At 43.1% G+C, this 15,885-nt stretch overlaps 1 protein-coding gene across 1 annotated transcript in view; it reads right to left on the bottom strand.

The window, feature by feature from the left end:
• Window positions 1-13,790, bottom strand: part of CSGALNACT1 (chondroitin sulfate N-acetylgalactosaminyltransferase 1) — an 84,102-nt gene extending 70,312 nt beyond the window's left edge. The window contains exon 1 of the mRNA XM_067556953.1: window positions 13,730-13,790. The gene's annotated coding sequence lies outside the window, so the exon portion shown is untranslated. The remainder of the gene's footprint in view (window positions 1-13,729) is intronic.
• Window positions 13,791-15,885: the final 2,095 nt, after the last annotated feature.

The following is a 15,885-nucleotide window of genomic DNA, read 5'->3' as shown; positions in this document are numbered from 1 at the left end:
GGCATAACATGCTCATTATTGCTGAGGCCTGTGAGTAAGTGTGCTGCCGCTGTCTGTCATACACTAGGAACATTGAGAAGCCCTGTTGTATTTCCTTCTTGGACAGAGTTACTGGCCTAGTGGATGGGGGCGGGGGAGAAGCTGTAGATGTGATATATCTTGATTGTCGTAAGGCTTTTGACACAGTCCCACATGACATTCTCATAAGCAAATTAGGGAAATATGAAGTTACTACAAGGTGGATGCACAACTGGTGGAAAGACCGTGCCCAAAGAGAAGTTATCAATGGTTTGCTGTCAAACTGGGGGAGTTATCTAGTGGGGTCATACAGAAGGCACTTTCCACTTCTCTCTCTTTTGTAAACTAAGTCACTCTTTCATCTTGTGAGCTTCTATGGTCATGTCAAAGGCAAAAGCCAGATGCAACCCTAGTTACTCACCAGCACACCTCATATTTCCCATTTAAAAACTTTAGCATTTCCCAAATGAGCATGTCCCAAGCTCACCTACTAGTATCTGATGCTCCGTCTAGCAAAGCAATTAAAGAGGTGTGCTAGTTTAAGCATGTAAATAATCCCATTGGTTTCAACTGTCCTTCTTGCTTAAAGTTTTACACGTGATTAAATGCTTTGCTGAATCAAGCCTAGAAGAGCTAAATTTTTTATGTAGATCTGCTACTGACCACACTAAACAGTTTGGCTGGAGATGCTTATCAGTAGGTGAAGTGTAGGGAAGATCAAGAGTGCATCACGAGAGAGGAGAGAAAAAATAAATTGGCTGCTTGGCATTGAGATGAAAAATGTCAGAGCATTTCTGAAATGCTAACAAGCATTAATTGTACCTGCTGTGATAGCACATACAGATTTCAATCTTTCCTCCAGGGCAAATGAGGTCAGCAAACTGGTCTGGAAGACAGCTTAAATCAATTGGCAGATGAGGGGAAAAGCAGCAACGATTATGGCATATGACTCGAACCTCAGTAATAGAATATCATTTAGCCTGTGCAAGCCATTTCTCACTCGCATTATGAACTGGTAGATGCAGAGCCTAAACTAATGTGCTGGACACTGCATCTCCACAATGGTCATGCCAAATACCAAAAAGAAAATGCAGTTTTTCCACTGAATATATTGTCAAGCACAATATCAAGAGATTTTCCCTGCCTCAGACACAACGAAAGTCTGGAACCAGCAGCCAGATTTGCCTGTTACAGCTGCCGTGGAATGAGCATAAGCCAATAAGATCATAACTAAAGCCTTTAGCCTGCCACAGTAAATCAGAATCAAATATCGCAGTTGGCTTTGTTTAATAGCCAGATAATTATACCACCACCACCATCCATAGTTCTACATTGTAAGAAAAGGGGAATTGTAGCCAGGCCTTGGCCCTAATCCCTCTGAATTTACAACAGACTCCCTTTGAAAAATGAAGACAATCCCTCTACCTCTTAGCAAGACTTTTCTGTTGTGTGTATCATGGGCATAACCTGGACAATCAACAGGCCAGCTTCTCAGCCGATGTACATTGGGATAGTGACACTGGCTTCAACAGAGCCACATTAATGGATGCCAACTGAGGATCTGGTCCCAGGGGTTCTACAAAAGAACCCAAGTTGTCATGCAAAGCTTGTGGTTTGGCTGACCCCATAATCCTCAACAAAGAGAAAGGGACGCGCTCTAGAGGCTTAAGACACAGCTATTCTATGAACAATTCCCCTCCAAGCCTTCCTTCAGCAGTCTCCCTTAGTCCTCTTGTCACTGTCAGGGAAAGCTTGTCCATACTTTACAATCCCCTTGATGGCAAGGGGCAGCCCAGTTGTCTTCACCCAGCTCCCCTAAAATGAAGAAGGAACTCCCAATCTGAGCTTCCCTAGGGCAGGGGATGGCCTCTTACTTTCCCCTTGGTTTCCTGAAGCAAGCAGCACTTTCCTTTATTAGTGAAATTGAGATGAACAGCTGTGAAGGCCCCCTGGAGACTCAACAACCTGTTTGGCCAATCCCACCAATCAAATCTCAGACTAATTGCCTGCAAGTTCTCAATAAGGAAATATGCATCAGCGCACAACTGGGCAGAAGCAATATGAAGCAGGTGAGGACTGACTTTCTCTGAAGCATCACTGATTGCCCACTGTGGCAGATGGGACCTGGTACTTGCAAGCACCAGTTCGGGGGGATTCACCAGGCCCGTTTCTATCTCCCTATGTATAACATCTCCAGTTCTCCTCCTCCACCTTCTCCCATTGCTCTGGCTGAGCAGACGTGGAGAGGGGGTGCTAATAGCTTTCACGAACAGCACTTAATAGAATTTCATTGTGCATGTATTGAAAGATCTTTACATCTCCTAGTTCAGCAGCTCCACATGGTTTTAGAAATATTCCCAGACAAGAAGCTATACCAAAGTGGTGTTAAAGGTGAGAGTACGTATTAGATCTGGGATCATAGTTTCAAAGGCACTTAAGTCCTATTGGCTTTGCACGATACTTCAGCAGAGAGATGTGTTTGTAGCACAGCTAGACACAGTCACATCTCACGTGGTGGCCTGGCCTGGTACTTGGGCTAGCCACCTGAATACAAGCCTGCCAGGGGCCCTGGGTACGTACTCAGGTTGCTAGACCATGCTGAAGCCACTGCCACCATGTCTTCGCTACTATTACTACCTGTGCTAGCTGGATTAAAGCTAATGCAGGTATGTCTGCATGTGCTACAGTCATACCTCCACTTGCAGTGTGGCCGTTCGCGGTGTGTCTAGTTCACTTTTGAAAATGGGGATTAAGCACTTTTGAAAATTCTGCCCCATTCAACACCCCCCCTCCCCCCCGCTTTTTTTTTGGTCAACATTTGACAATTTGCAACCTTCCAAATTCTGACATTTCAACCAGCTCTAGTATAGATCAGTAAATTAAGGGTTTAAAAAAAATATTGCATGCATGTTGTAATTACCCCAAAACCAAGGATTACAACCCTAGAAAATTCAGAGTTAAGGTTAAATTTAAAACAAAACCAAACATGACCTCATCCTGAATGTGAAAAGATTCTTTCAAGGGAGCACAATTCAGTGGAGGAGACAGCAGCAATATCACCTGACAAACTGCTAATCTAGCCTCCTGGAAGGTTGGCGCTTGATCCTGCAATGGGCCAACAGCAGTTTTACCGTTGACTTCAATGGGAGCAAGAGCAGGCCACTGGTGCCTTCAAATACTAATGAAAGAAGGGAATTACCAAAATTTAGCCTCCCTGAGGACTGTGCTGTTTCTATAAAAGTTTAAAAGGAAACTCATAAGACATTTGCCAGACCAAATGACAGGGAGGAGTTCTGGAAATTACAGCTGTCTGCCAATAACTGCAATAACATCTGGGAGTTATTGATAATTGGAATATAGAAGCATTCTGATCAACTGATACTGGACCAAGAGGACTACTCCACTGGGTAATGCCATCCTCCTCCTGAGGGATTCCATTTCCATAGACTCTCAGAATTTAGAGACAGAAAAATCCTCTTAGATTATAGAGGCCATCATCCTACAAATGCAGAACAGTCCCTTGCAAGAGAAGGAACTAGATATTAAAGTGCAGTTCTACTCTGAAAAGTGACTCAAGAATTGCATTGTGGGTCCCCATCTTTTATCATCTCTTAGTGATTTCCTGAACAAACATGCACTGTAGAGGCAAAGTGATGTTGTTTTTGGACTACCTCACCCTGGGATCTGAGAGCAATGCTGGATTTTTCCATCAAATGCATCATGGTGAGTATTAGAAGTTTAGCTACACCAGTCTCTACACCCTATGGTCTCCAAATTATGTTCTCAGTGACACCTGTGCAACCTCCACACAGGCTTCTATCTGTACACCCACTCCTGTTACTCAGCCTTTTTTCCCTCTCAATGTCTCCTCCCACTTATCAGTCTCCTCTAAAACTTGAATCTTACTCATCTTATACCAACGTAGATATTGAGGAAAAAGCCCTCAGCTGTGCTGTGGTGAAGTACCAGAAGCAGAAAGAGAAATATAGGGCACAGTTAAAAAGGCAAATGAGACTCATCTGCATGTAAGATCGCATTTATCAGAGAAATTCAAAGACCTTAAAATCAGGGATCAGTGTAAAAACATGCCCATCACTGAAATCCGCAAGGGCTCCAAAGGAAAGACTGCAGTAGCATTCTTTAAAACTTGGCTCCGCCAGGCACTCTAGGCTCTCAGCCTAGAAATGAAGCAGAACATGAGCACTAATTCCAAAATCTAGTGACAAAAATCACCCAGACTTAGTATTGTGTGTGTGGAAAGAATCATGGTATTATCAGTTTACCAACCAGCCCAAGCTCTACGCACTCCAGTGTCAGCAGCAATTCAACCCAGCATGTAAGAAACTAATAGACTGTACTGCATCCCAATGGTTCTCAACCTTTCCACACTACTGTGGAGTCGGATTTGTCTTGCGTACCCCAAGTTTCACCTCACTGAAAAACAACTTGCTTACAAAATCAGACATAAAAATACAAAAGTGTCACAGCACACTATTACTGAGAAATTGCTTCCTTTCTCATTTTTACCATATAATTATAAAATAAATTGATTGGAATATAAATATTGTACTTACATTTCAGTGTGATACTTAAGCCTGATTTGTACTTATGAACCGTGTCTGAAGCCTGAGCCCCCCGGCAGCGGGGCTGAAGCATGTAATTTAGCTTTGTGGGGGGGATCCTGTGGCATTGGGGGTGGCCCTGCCTGCCATCTCCTAATGCTGGCTCTGCACTTGCAACCCCCCCCTAAATCCATCCTGTGACTCTACTGGGGGCTGCAACCCCCAGTTTGAGAAACACTAATCTAGATGAGTTGATGTTCCCCATGATAGACCTCTGAGTACCCCCAGGGGTACATGTGCCCCTGGTTGAGAACCACTGCTATATCCTGCCAATAAAAAAATTTCCCCACATGGGCCTAGACTCTCTGACTCACCAGATGAACCAAATGGTGACCTGCAAAGAACATCAGACACCACATCCAGGGAATGACCTGAAGAAACACCTACATCACACATCAAATTCCCAGGGCCACATGCTCCCGGGGCGGGGCTGCCTTGTATTACTCCACTAGTAAAGAGTGGCCCTAAGACCAATGTAAACAGCTGGGGATGATCACTCCACCTAGAGGATTCCTCCAGTGGCACAGAACTGGTACAGTGGCTGCTACACAAATCCATCCCTGCAGCTGCTGTGAGGGGCATATTCAGGGATACCATGGGCCCCAGCAACTCCTGGCTAATGTATTGGCCCCTGGAAACCTTTGACAACCATGGTAAATGATTGTGCAAGGAATGTAGAGCAGCTTCAAGATCAAGAGAGCACAATGGTTATAAATACATCTTTAGAGACCTACACACATACACACACCATTGTAAACTCTTTCTTGGCCACAGCTAAAGACCAGGGGCCCAGAATTTCTTTATGCAATAATAGTTCATCGACTTGAGATGTTTTCCACAGGCATTTAGTAAAAGACCTTTCTGCACTAAGATTTTGTAGTTAAAATACACTGGTAGCTTAGTAACATTAATTGTTGAGGGGTTTAGAGTGAAAGGTTGTTTCTTCCCCTCTCTTAGAGCTTTGAGAATCTTTTCTCTCATTCCTTTTGCATTAAATAAATGCTTTCCATTTTCTGACAAATGGTCTGAGAGAACTGCGATACTTGAGGGACAGTTCATTCACAGGGATGTGGTTCTTTGATGTGGTTAATTGTGAGGAAACCACAGAGCCTGACCACTAATAAAATCACATTTCAGTCACACAAGGTGGAGGATGGGTGATATTTTCTTTTTAGGTTGTTTTGTGCCTCCATGGGCTAAAACCAGCCTATTATATATCGTTGAACCAGCCACCACCATTTTCATGGTAAATTGGTTCATCTCAAATTTTTATTTATTTTTAATTCTCTAGCACCTGAAGCACTATTCAGGTGTGTTATATATTCCCTTATGAAACTCCTTATCTAAGGACAATTTATGAAAAAACAATTTTATGTAGGTAATTTATGTCACACTGAACAATACTGTGTAGCTTGTCAATATCGGTGTATAAACTTTGCAATAATTCACTACTTCACTTAAAAATGCTTCCCTGAACGTTCAAGGGTTTCATTTTCATCATGTATATATAAAAAAGACTTAAAACATGCTCTTCACAGGAGACTCTCTTAAATGAACAAAAACATCCAAACTGAAAAGAGGGTTGGGCAGATATATACTTCCAATTACTATTCAATAAAATGCATGGGAGCAGTGGGGGAGTCAACAGTCGAACATAAAGGGGCTCACCTGCATCAGGAAATTTTACACCAAATGTCACTACTAGAATGTTCACCACCCCTCCGGTGTTGAGTAAGTGCGTTGGTGTAGTGCAAAAATCCCTAATGCTGACAAACCTTTAAGGATACAGGGCCAGATTTTCTGGTCTGGCCAAGCTGCACCCAGCATAGCAATGACAGGATGGAAGGATGGGAATAGAAGCAAAGATGGATATAAACCACATGTATGCCCACCTTATTCTGGGATTGATTAGAGATTGGTCCAGTCCCCAATGTACATTAGAGCAGCATCAATCCACACAAGACATCCTCCAGAACTGATGACTTTTTAATCCCTCTCTCCAGTATTGAGTGATTGACACAGACATCAGGTTCATACAATACTTTTTGATCATGCTCTAATCACAATGGCCAAGATTTTAATAAAATAGATTTTCTAGAGGATTTAATAAAATAGATTTTCTTAGGAACCTAAGGTAACATTTTCAAAATTTTAGTAGCCTAAGTCCTATTTTCAAAGGAGTTAGGTAATCAAGTTCCTAAATCACTCGGGTGCTCTTGAAAATTTTATATCTAAATCCTTACTCAGATCCCTGAAGTGATCTGACTTTCAAAAGTGTTGAGAACCTAAGAACTCCCATCCAATTAGTGGACAGTGCTGGGTGCTTAATGCTTTTGAAAATCAGGCTGTTTATTTAAGGGCCTAAAGGTGGCTTTATACCCTAACCATAGGCTTCTGTTTCTGAAGATCTTGATCCATAACTTTTGTTTGACTGGAGAGTAAACTGTGGAGCCACAGCCTTCACCCATTTCTTTTTAAAAAGCCAGCATTTAAGAATTAGAGAAAAATGTCCATTTCTTTGTAACCTAAGACCAAGGTCAAGTTAGCCCCTGGCATCACATTGATCTTAAGGAGTTGTTGCACTGTATGTTAAAAAGCAGTCTCTGCGCAGAGACTGGACTAAACTCCTACTGATGGGCAAACCTCTGAAAATGTACATCGGACCCAAGTGATAAGCCAAAGCAACCACTGCTTTGACATAATCTCCTGGAAGAATGAGTGATTCATTCCTCCAAATGGAATATGGGAGCTGATGAATACTTTCCCTTTGCCTTAGGAACTTGTGAGACAAAGATTGTCTCTGAATTACTTCTGATTGATATGGTCTTTTATACGGATATTCTCTTCTTTATCTGCCTCCCCGTCAAACGTCTTTGGGGACTATCTGAAATTTGGCCTGCATTTTAATGGTTAAGGAACGAGGCTTGGTCACATTTGGTAGTACAGAGAGATCTTAGATCACGTCCAAAGGATATTTTCCCACACAAAGAGGAAGAGAAAGAAAGCCTGGCTTAGAAATTGTCACCTCTCTATAGCCATAGCTTTAAAAAAAAGAAAAAAAATTACCAACTTCTGAGACACAACAGGCTAGACCCTCACAGCTCCTCTAACTTGTAAATGGTCCCAAAGGTTCACTCCAACACTCTTCCAGGATCGATAGGGTTCACTGTGCTCCTGCCATGCCCCCTCCTGCCAGTGGCATGCCCACTACTACTTGTTAGGAGTACCAGCTATGCCAGCTTACGACTACCCGAGAGAGGCACATCCGTAGACTGATTCCTTCCCAAAATTTTCTCTTTGTGCTTTAAAACAGCAGGGGGGAGTCAGAATGTGGAGGGGGTGTCTCATTTCAAAAGTCTCATTTCAGAGGGATTCCAGGTTGCTTCCGCTATAGTCATGTTATTCTTGTCTGCCTGAATGCCGGGCAGATGTACGTGCATAGGTAATTGGATCATGTTTCTGTATTCTCAAGGCCACAGGCATTAAAGTTAATTGAAGGGATGGCCCATTCCATTAATACACCATAAACATTTATAGATAAATGAATCACATCATCTGTGCTACCCACTTGACAATGGCAGATCACTCCCTGCAGAATATTTTCTGGTGCTTTGCCCACTCTAGTTTTAAATGTCTCTGGTGATGGGTCTCACAACACTTCCCTTGGAGAGCCCCTTCCATAGACTAACACTGTCATTAAGCACTGGTCTGAAAAGGGGACTTCAGAAAAATGGCCAAGTTTTATTATTTCTTAACAATCTCCATGTCAAACTTTCAGTTTGTAAATGGAGCAAGACAGCTTTTGTAAACAGGCGGTCTCGTACACACAGCATGGAATCAGAAAGTCAGGATAAGCTCTTTCCAGCCCACGCATCACCACCAATAAGAATGAACATATTGCATGGCAAAAAACCCAAAACCCACCACATCAGATACCCTGGACATCCCAGTGCACCCTGCTATGCAACCCCATTCCCTAGGGCCTGATCCACCTCACACTTCAGTCAATGGAAAGACTCACTGCTTTCACCAAGAGTCGGATCAGGCCCTTAATGGGGTGCTCAGATGTAGCCAACTCAAATTTAGGACCTTTATTCACATTCAGTAGTCATTTACTCTGTGCATAGTCCTACTGACACCAGTGGGACATGCCATGGACTAAAGCACTATTCAGTATGAGTGAGGCTGTCTGTCATGCTCTGGGTTCTAGGCATTCAGTCCTGGTAGTTCGAGCATTTTTGAAGCCAGACCCAGCGTCGGAACTGGGCCCAGGGTAGGGTGACCAGATAGCAAGTGTGAAAAATTGGGATGGGATGGGGGGGATAATAGGCACCTATATAAGAAAAAGCCCTGAATATTGGGACCAGCCCTATAAAATCAGGACATCTGGTCACCCTAGCTGAGGATAGAGCTGAAACTGGGGTCCAGGGACAGGCTATGGATCGGACCAGGGTCAGAGTCCATAGGCAAGCCAAATCAGGATCATAGTCAGAGTCCGGAAGCGAGCCAAAGATCGAAATGGGGCTGGAGTCAATCCAAAAATCTGAGGGTCAAGAGGCGGATGCCGAGTTGGAACAGATCAGGAACAGGCTTGAGCAGGGTCAGAATATAGCACAGACAAGGCTGGAACAAGGCTGGGGGAGGATCAAGGGCTGGCTGGAAGTCTAGGGAGTCTGTACCACCACAATGTATCAGGTGGGTGGTGAGGGTGAAATACCTGTGCCCTGGAGTCATCTGATTAGGGCTACACCTATGGATAGGTTGCTGCACCATCCCTGAAGGTTGAGTCACTTCAGGCCCTGCTTGAGGGATGAGTTAATACAGCTGATTTGCTGGAGCATGTTTGGGCAATGAGTCATGGCAGGCTCTGCTGGAGGGGGGAGTCATTGTACCTATTGAGCAAGCAGCCTTGGTCCAGCTGCAGCTTTGCCTCATAGTATTCCAGTCTGGCCTGCAGTAAACAAATTCTATTGATGATGCATAAAGTGAAACAAAATCCAACTCACTCAAATTGTAGCTGTTCTGGGTTTGCAAGCCTAACAAGAGTAAAGAGCAACACACATATTGTCCCTAGAAAAAGCAGGTATTGCTCTGACTCAATGGTTCTCAACCCACTCAGGGCCATACCGGTAGTACCGTACTTTGTGTGAATATTGTCATTTGTCATTATCACATCTCCTCCCTAGAACCGTTCAGAGCCGTGGTATTTACCACAAATGTAAACACCATTATTTTTCTCAACCTATTTACCACTGTGGTAAATACACCATTACTTTGTGTAATAATGACAACTCTCTGTCAGTCTCACTGTTCTAATGAGAGCAGGATCAGCATCCGAATACATTATTTTATCCTTGACTTGCAATTCACTTTATAGACAAGAGACTCAAAAATTAGTATTTTTGGAAGAAGAAAAAGAAAAAAAACAGCAAAGCCTTTACCAAAATTTCTTCATTAATTTCTCTAATGCGTCTGAGATGACCACACGTGGATCAGCTAGTCACTGTATTAGGAATGCCACCATAGCCAGGAGTTCCAAACACAACCTCTGGAAAAAGAGGCTGCTGTTGTTACTTTAACACTTCAGCACGAAAAAGAGAAGGGAGACAATTCTAAGGGCAGAGGCCAGACTGAGGACAGGCTTACTCTCCCCTGGACAGTTACTAATTACTGCTGAGAGGAATCTTAAAATTATGGACTGGCTAAGATATGAAGATTCCCAGGAACACTTTTTTCCCTATTAATCCTCTAACTGATGCATAGAAACTTCACAGTAGCCGAGACAACACAGTGAATAAAGTTCCTTCAACTTGAACAAACAAGCTCATGGCACTTCTGGAAGCAGATAATCTAGTGGCAATTGCCACAGAACTGCTCAAGCTCCCTGGAGGCTGGTAGAGAGGCTTAGCTCGTTGAATGACAAATCAAAAGTCTTTCACCATATGGGATTTTCATCTAAATCTTTACTCTTGAGCCTAGGGCCTGGTCTTCACTAGAGAAACAATCCTGGTGTACACGCTGCAATGACCCTTTTGTTGACAAAAGGGCCCTGTTTTGTCAACAAAAAAACCCACCTCAATGGGAGAAGTAGAGCTTTTTGCAACAAACTTTTAGCGACAAATCGTCAGTGTAGACACTGCTTTATGCTTTTGTCACAGTAATAGACCTCCAGAAAGGTCCCACATTGCCAATTATGACCACTCTGGACATCCGTTTGCACTTCGCTGCTCTGCAGCCACCCGCTCCTCCCCGTTTGCAGTGGTGGTAAATTGAAATTTTTATTCCACTTCTTGCTCGGTCGGCGTGGAGAGCTTGCATCTCATATTCCCAGCTGACCATGCCAGCTCCATGCAGCAAACGCTTTCCTGCTTGGAGCACACTGGAGCTGCTGGACCTGATCAGCATTTGGGGGGAGTCTGCTGTGTAGTCCCAGCTCCACTCCAGCCAAAGGAACTTTGATACCTACGGTCAGATTTCTCATGCCATGGCGGAGAAGGGCTATAAGCAGGACATGCTGCAGTACTCAGCTAAAACCGAGGCTCTGGCACGGAGCCAATGAGCTGCTGCTTCTACAAAGAGCTGGAATCCATCCTCAGTGGTGACCCCACATCCACCCCCAAGAGGCCTGTAGACACCTCCGCAGCTCCGAGGCCACTGGATACTGGACTGAACCCTGACGAAGAGGTCATCGATGAGGAAGTGGAGCTGGAGGATGACCCGGAGCCGGGGAACAGTCTGGTGCTGAGGTTGGGAGTCGGGAGCTGTTCTCGACCCCAGAAGGCTACAGCCAGCCCCAGCCCTTCAGCTCAGGCGCTCAGGATGCAGGAGAGGGGAGCTCTGGTAAGTGTTTGGAAGCTGATGCTGCTTGTGTGCTGGAGGCATGGGGGTCCTTAGCTTGGCTAAAACATGCAGGTGCTTGAAGGGATAGAAATGCACAGGAGTGGCTGCGTTTGCATGTGCTTTCCTGTTCCCTTGCGCATCTAGGCAGTATAGTTGAGAAGCATGTTAATGCACGTGAATATTTCGTGGGTATCCTCCGGTGTGACCTCTAGGAAACTTCCTTGGAGGTACTCCCTGATTCTCTGCTCTACCTGGGCAAAGCAGCTGTGTTTCTGCCCCTGTTGTAGGTCACTTTCCCATGCTAATTGGCAATCACTTGAGCGGGGATCAAAGCAGCGCAAAGCCGGGCAGCATAGGGACCCGGTTTGAAGCTGCTTGCATGGAGGAGATGTATCCTAGCATCCTTGCTCCCGTATGGCTCCAGGCTGATGTAATACATTGGAGAATGATACACCTTTTCTGAAATGCATTTTCAACAGAATGGGTGTTATATTTTGACACTAGTTGATTACATTGTTGCGTTTCAAGATTTAATAAGGCGAAGTTAAAAGTCAAGAGTGTACTGGAAATTGGTTGGTGCAATAATAATGAATATGATGTTACTTGTCACTGGGGAACTGCCTGCAATCCTTTATTGTGCATTTTTAGAATTTGTAATATTTTGGGTTAGAGCAGTGTTTCTCAATTACATTTGGCCGCAGAACCCTTTTTAACTTCTGCAGGGCCATGCGATACCCTCCGCTGAAAAATCCAGGACATCTTCCCCTTTTCGGCGGTGCGCGCTGTCAGCTGTTTTCGGCGGCGCATGCTGTCAGGTGTTTTCGGCGGCACGATTTCAATTTTTCGCGGAACCCTGAAATTCATCTCGTGGAACCCCAGGGTTCCACGGAACACCAATTGAGAAACACTGGGTTAGAGGATATGAGAGTTTTTTTCCTCCAAAATATATGATGGAGTGGGTTGCAAAGATTTGGCTTGGTGTTGGTTGAAGAGAGCTAAGGCTCAAGAGATTTTAGAACTATCTTTTTCTTAAATGACTCGTGGAGATATTACAAATGTTTAAGTTAATAAAGGTTTTTAATATATGTATTTGAAAACAGCTCTATTTGTAATTCCTCCACTAATCTTCACTGCACCTCAACCCCCACAAAACAATAAAAAGCACTTCTCCTGAGTAAGGTCAGACTAGTTTGGAATTCATTGAGCAAACCATTTCAGAGGTCTGAGGATCCAAAAGAAAGGGTTAGAAGGGTTTTCAAAACTGAAAGTATTTTGACCCACACTCCCAACCCCCATCTCAGCACAACAGTGTTCATCTTAAACTAAATATTCCCTGGGTAAGATGTACCACATACAGGTCACAATGAATTGATGTAACAGTCATGAAATCAAAATCTGACTCATAACAACAAGAAGCTTATTACAATGTTAACTCTGGAAGAACAATCAGTCTCTCCACAGTGCTAACCACAGCACAACTCATTTGAAAAATAAAACTAAGTTAACAATTCTTTAGTTCCCCAGACAATAATAATCACTCAGACTAACAGCAGCCTTCCCTACAATTTTATTTTCAACAATTTTGTAGAGCCAGTGCCACCACAACATTTGTCAGCTGAACTAGACTCCATCAATATTGACTTGATATTTTGGAAAGTTATGTATTTCTTCATAATCCCAGGGGATATTGAGGGGAAAGAAAATCCACAGCCTGACAGAAATTATTATTTTGTGGGCTGCCTGTTTAGCTTCAAAATGCCATAAAAAAAAATTAAAAAAAAACCAAACAAACAAACCATGTGCCTGGTAGGAAATGCATTCAATGTATTGTGAAACAATCCAATTCAATTTACACACTCCCACAGGAGAAAAGTGCTGCATACTGGAGTTAAAATCTTTTCCATTTGGCAAAGTTGGTGTGAAAATTAACCAACCCAGTACAATATTCACAAACCCACATTCTTTATCATGATGATAATGAGGGGGAGGGGGGAAAATTACCCAGGGTGAGTGTGCATTCCTATTTAACTATTAGTATAGTAGATAGTATTGAAATAAACAAATAGAGGATTTAATTAAACAGTTTTATGATTCTGACTTGATCAATCATCTGTTTTTAATCAGACTGGAGGAAAAATGAATAAATAGCAAATAAAAGGAGGATGTCCATAAATACAGTACAGAGAAGAGCAACGAGTCCATTTCAAAAACTAATTTCAGAGACAGGGAAAGAAGAATGAGTGACTTACCTCAATTACAGGTTGGAAAGAGGCAATAAATGATACACCTACATCCTTCCTTTCCGGTACAACTAATTTTAGGTCTTTCGATAGAAATCTAAAAGGAAATACAAAAGACAATTGCATATAACTGCCTTACCTGAAGAATGCCTGTACAAAATAGTAATAGGCGGTCGATGGAACACCAGCAAAAAGTGAGTGAACAAATTATAACTCAAAAATATAATTCTTACAAAATAAGAGAAACAGAAGATTGTTGTCCTGAAAATTCCTTGTAGGTCTTACTAAATGTTTAATTACTGTATGGCTTCATTCACTTAACAACACAGAGACAGAGTGATCCTTAGCGTTACACCACTGTTCTCAATAGAGTGACAACAGGCATCAATTTGACTCATCTGTCTCCAAGACAAAGATGACAAACTAATCCTGTAAACCACTGAAGAGCTAAACTAAATTTCACTAAAAAGGCAGCTTCACATTGGCTGGAACGATGCAACTTTTCTAACTTGTCTCTCCCTACCAATCGTACTTGCTAAACAACACTTGAATGTTAAATGCTTCGGTCAGGAGTTCAGCCACTGACCTGCAATGAAAGCCTTGTTTCAGCTTCAACGTTTCCTGACAGCAAACAATCTACAGGGGAAAAAAATGGTTTCATGGAATGAACTGTTAAAAAAGAAAATCCTCACATAAGCTTTCCCTGAGAGGAAGAAAGAATCCACAAGCTTTAAATTGGCCAGGCAGATTTAAGAGGAAGCAAAAAGAAAAAAAAGGCAGCTTTTTCTGTTGCGTCAAAGAGCCTAGTGTGCAATAGGAACAGTGAACTGAGTTGTTAAACTGGCAAGCCCTGGCTGAAGACAGCTTTTCAGTATGCTCTCAGCATCCTCTCCCAGGGCTGGCTGGATGCAGTCCCACGCCTCTTACAGAGGAGCCATACTACTTCAAGAAGCAATCACTGAAGGACAGTTTCTGAACGCATGCCATTCAGCTGTCTTTCCTACACAGCACAAGGACAGTTATACACACAAGCATTATTTATTTATGTATAGGAAGTGGGGAGAACATCTATGCATATTCCACAACTGGTGATCTTGTCACTGAATTACCAGAACTTGAAGAGAGAATCTTATTAATTACTGACTGCATAACCCACTCTTCATGTGATTCAGTGTATGCTTAGAAAAGAGTTTTAGGAAGGAACTGTACTTATATGATACTTCTCTTATGTGGTGCTAGAGACCACTTGCCGATTGTTTGCAGAGAATTGGCTGATCACGTGGCACCAGATCAATTTGTTTCCATTGCAAAGTGCCTGGAAGCCTGTAAAAGTCCCTGAAAATGAGGAGTCAGTTTAGCTGTCCCTGCTGTGGGCCACTTCTATGTAAAAGGACAAGAAGCCATCTTTACAAACCAGAGTGAACATGCATGGGAATAGGGCAGCATATTCAGGAGAGAGGGCAACCAAGTGGCAGGGCACAATGTGTAGGGGGAGAGAAGTATGAGGCCACAAGGCAGTATGCACAGAGAAGTGGAGGGAGAGGGACAGAACAGATGGAAAGGGCAGATGAAATAAAATGCAAAAGTAGGCAGCGAGGTTCTCTTTTTAAAAGCACATAGCAGATGAAAAGAGAAAGAGATTAATTTTCTGAAGTTGCTACAGGGATAATGCAATCACCAACGAGAGGCAGGTCCATGTGATCACAAATGGGAGGGGAAGTGTCCAAAAGACAAGCTCTCTGTTACAACATAGTCCATACTATGAAAGAGAACCTCTACAAATGGCATGGAGGAGGGAGGGAGGAAAGGAGGAGAGGCAGTTTTTTCTTTGATTGCTTCCCTTCAAATTCCTTTAGCTTAAAGTGCAACTCTACTCTGAAAAACGACTTTACAAAATGACACGGGATGGGCTTTTCGATTTGTTGTCTCTCAATAGATTTCTGGGATCAAATGGGTCCAATTTAGAAGGAATAAGCACCGGTCCTGCAAATTCAAACTGCACTCGGAAAGATCCATGCACCAAGGAGTGATACAGTTTTGACTGGCCATATTATGCCCTCCATTATATCTGGCCAGCTCATTGTGTGCAGGGAGGTAGCCCAAGCATAACTAATTGCCTTTAGTGGAATTGCACAGGAGTATCTGTGCAGAGAATATTTGCTATT

The sequence above is a fragment of the Emydura macquarii genome, unplaced genomic scaffold (genome assembly GCF_026122565.2).
Source record: "Emydura macquarii macquarii isolate MOO-44397 ecotype Brisbane River unplaced genomic scaffold, CSIRO-AGI_Emac_v2 contig_1790, whole genome shotgun sequence".
In the NCBI taxonomy this organism is placed as follows: Eukaryota; Metazoa; Chordata; order Testudines; family Chelidae; genus Emydura; species Emydura macquarii.
This window is presented reverse-complemented; position numbering and strand designations above follow the sequence as displayed.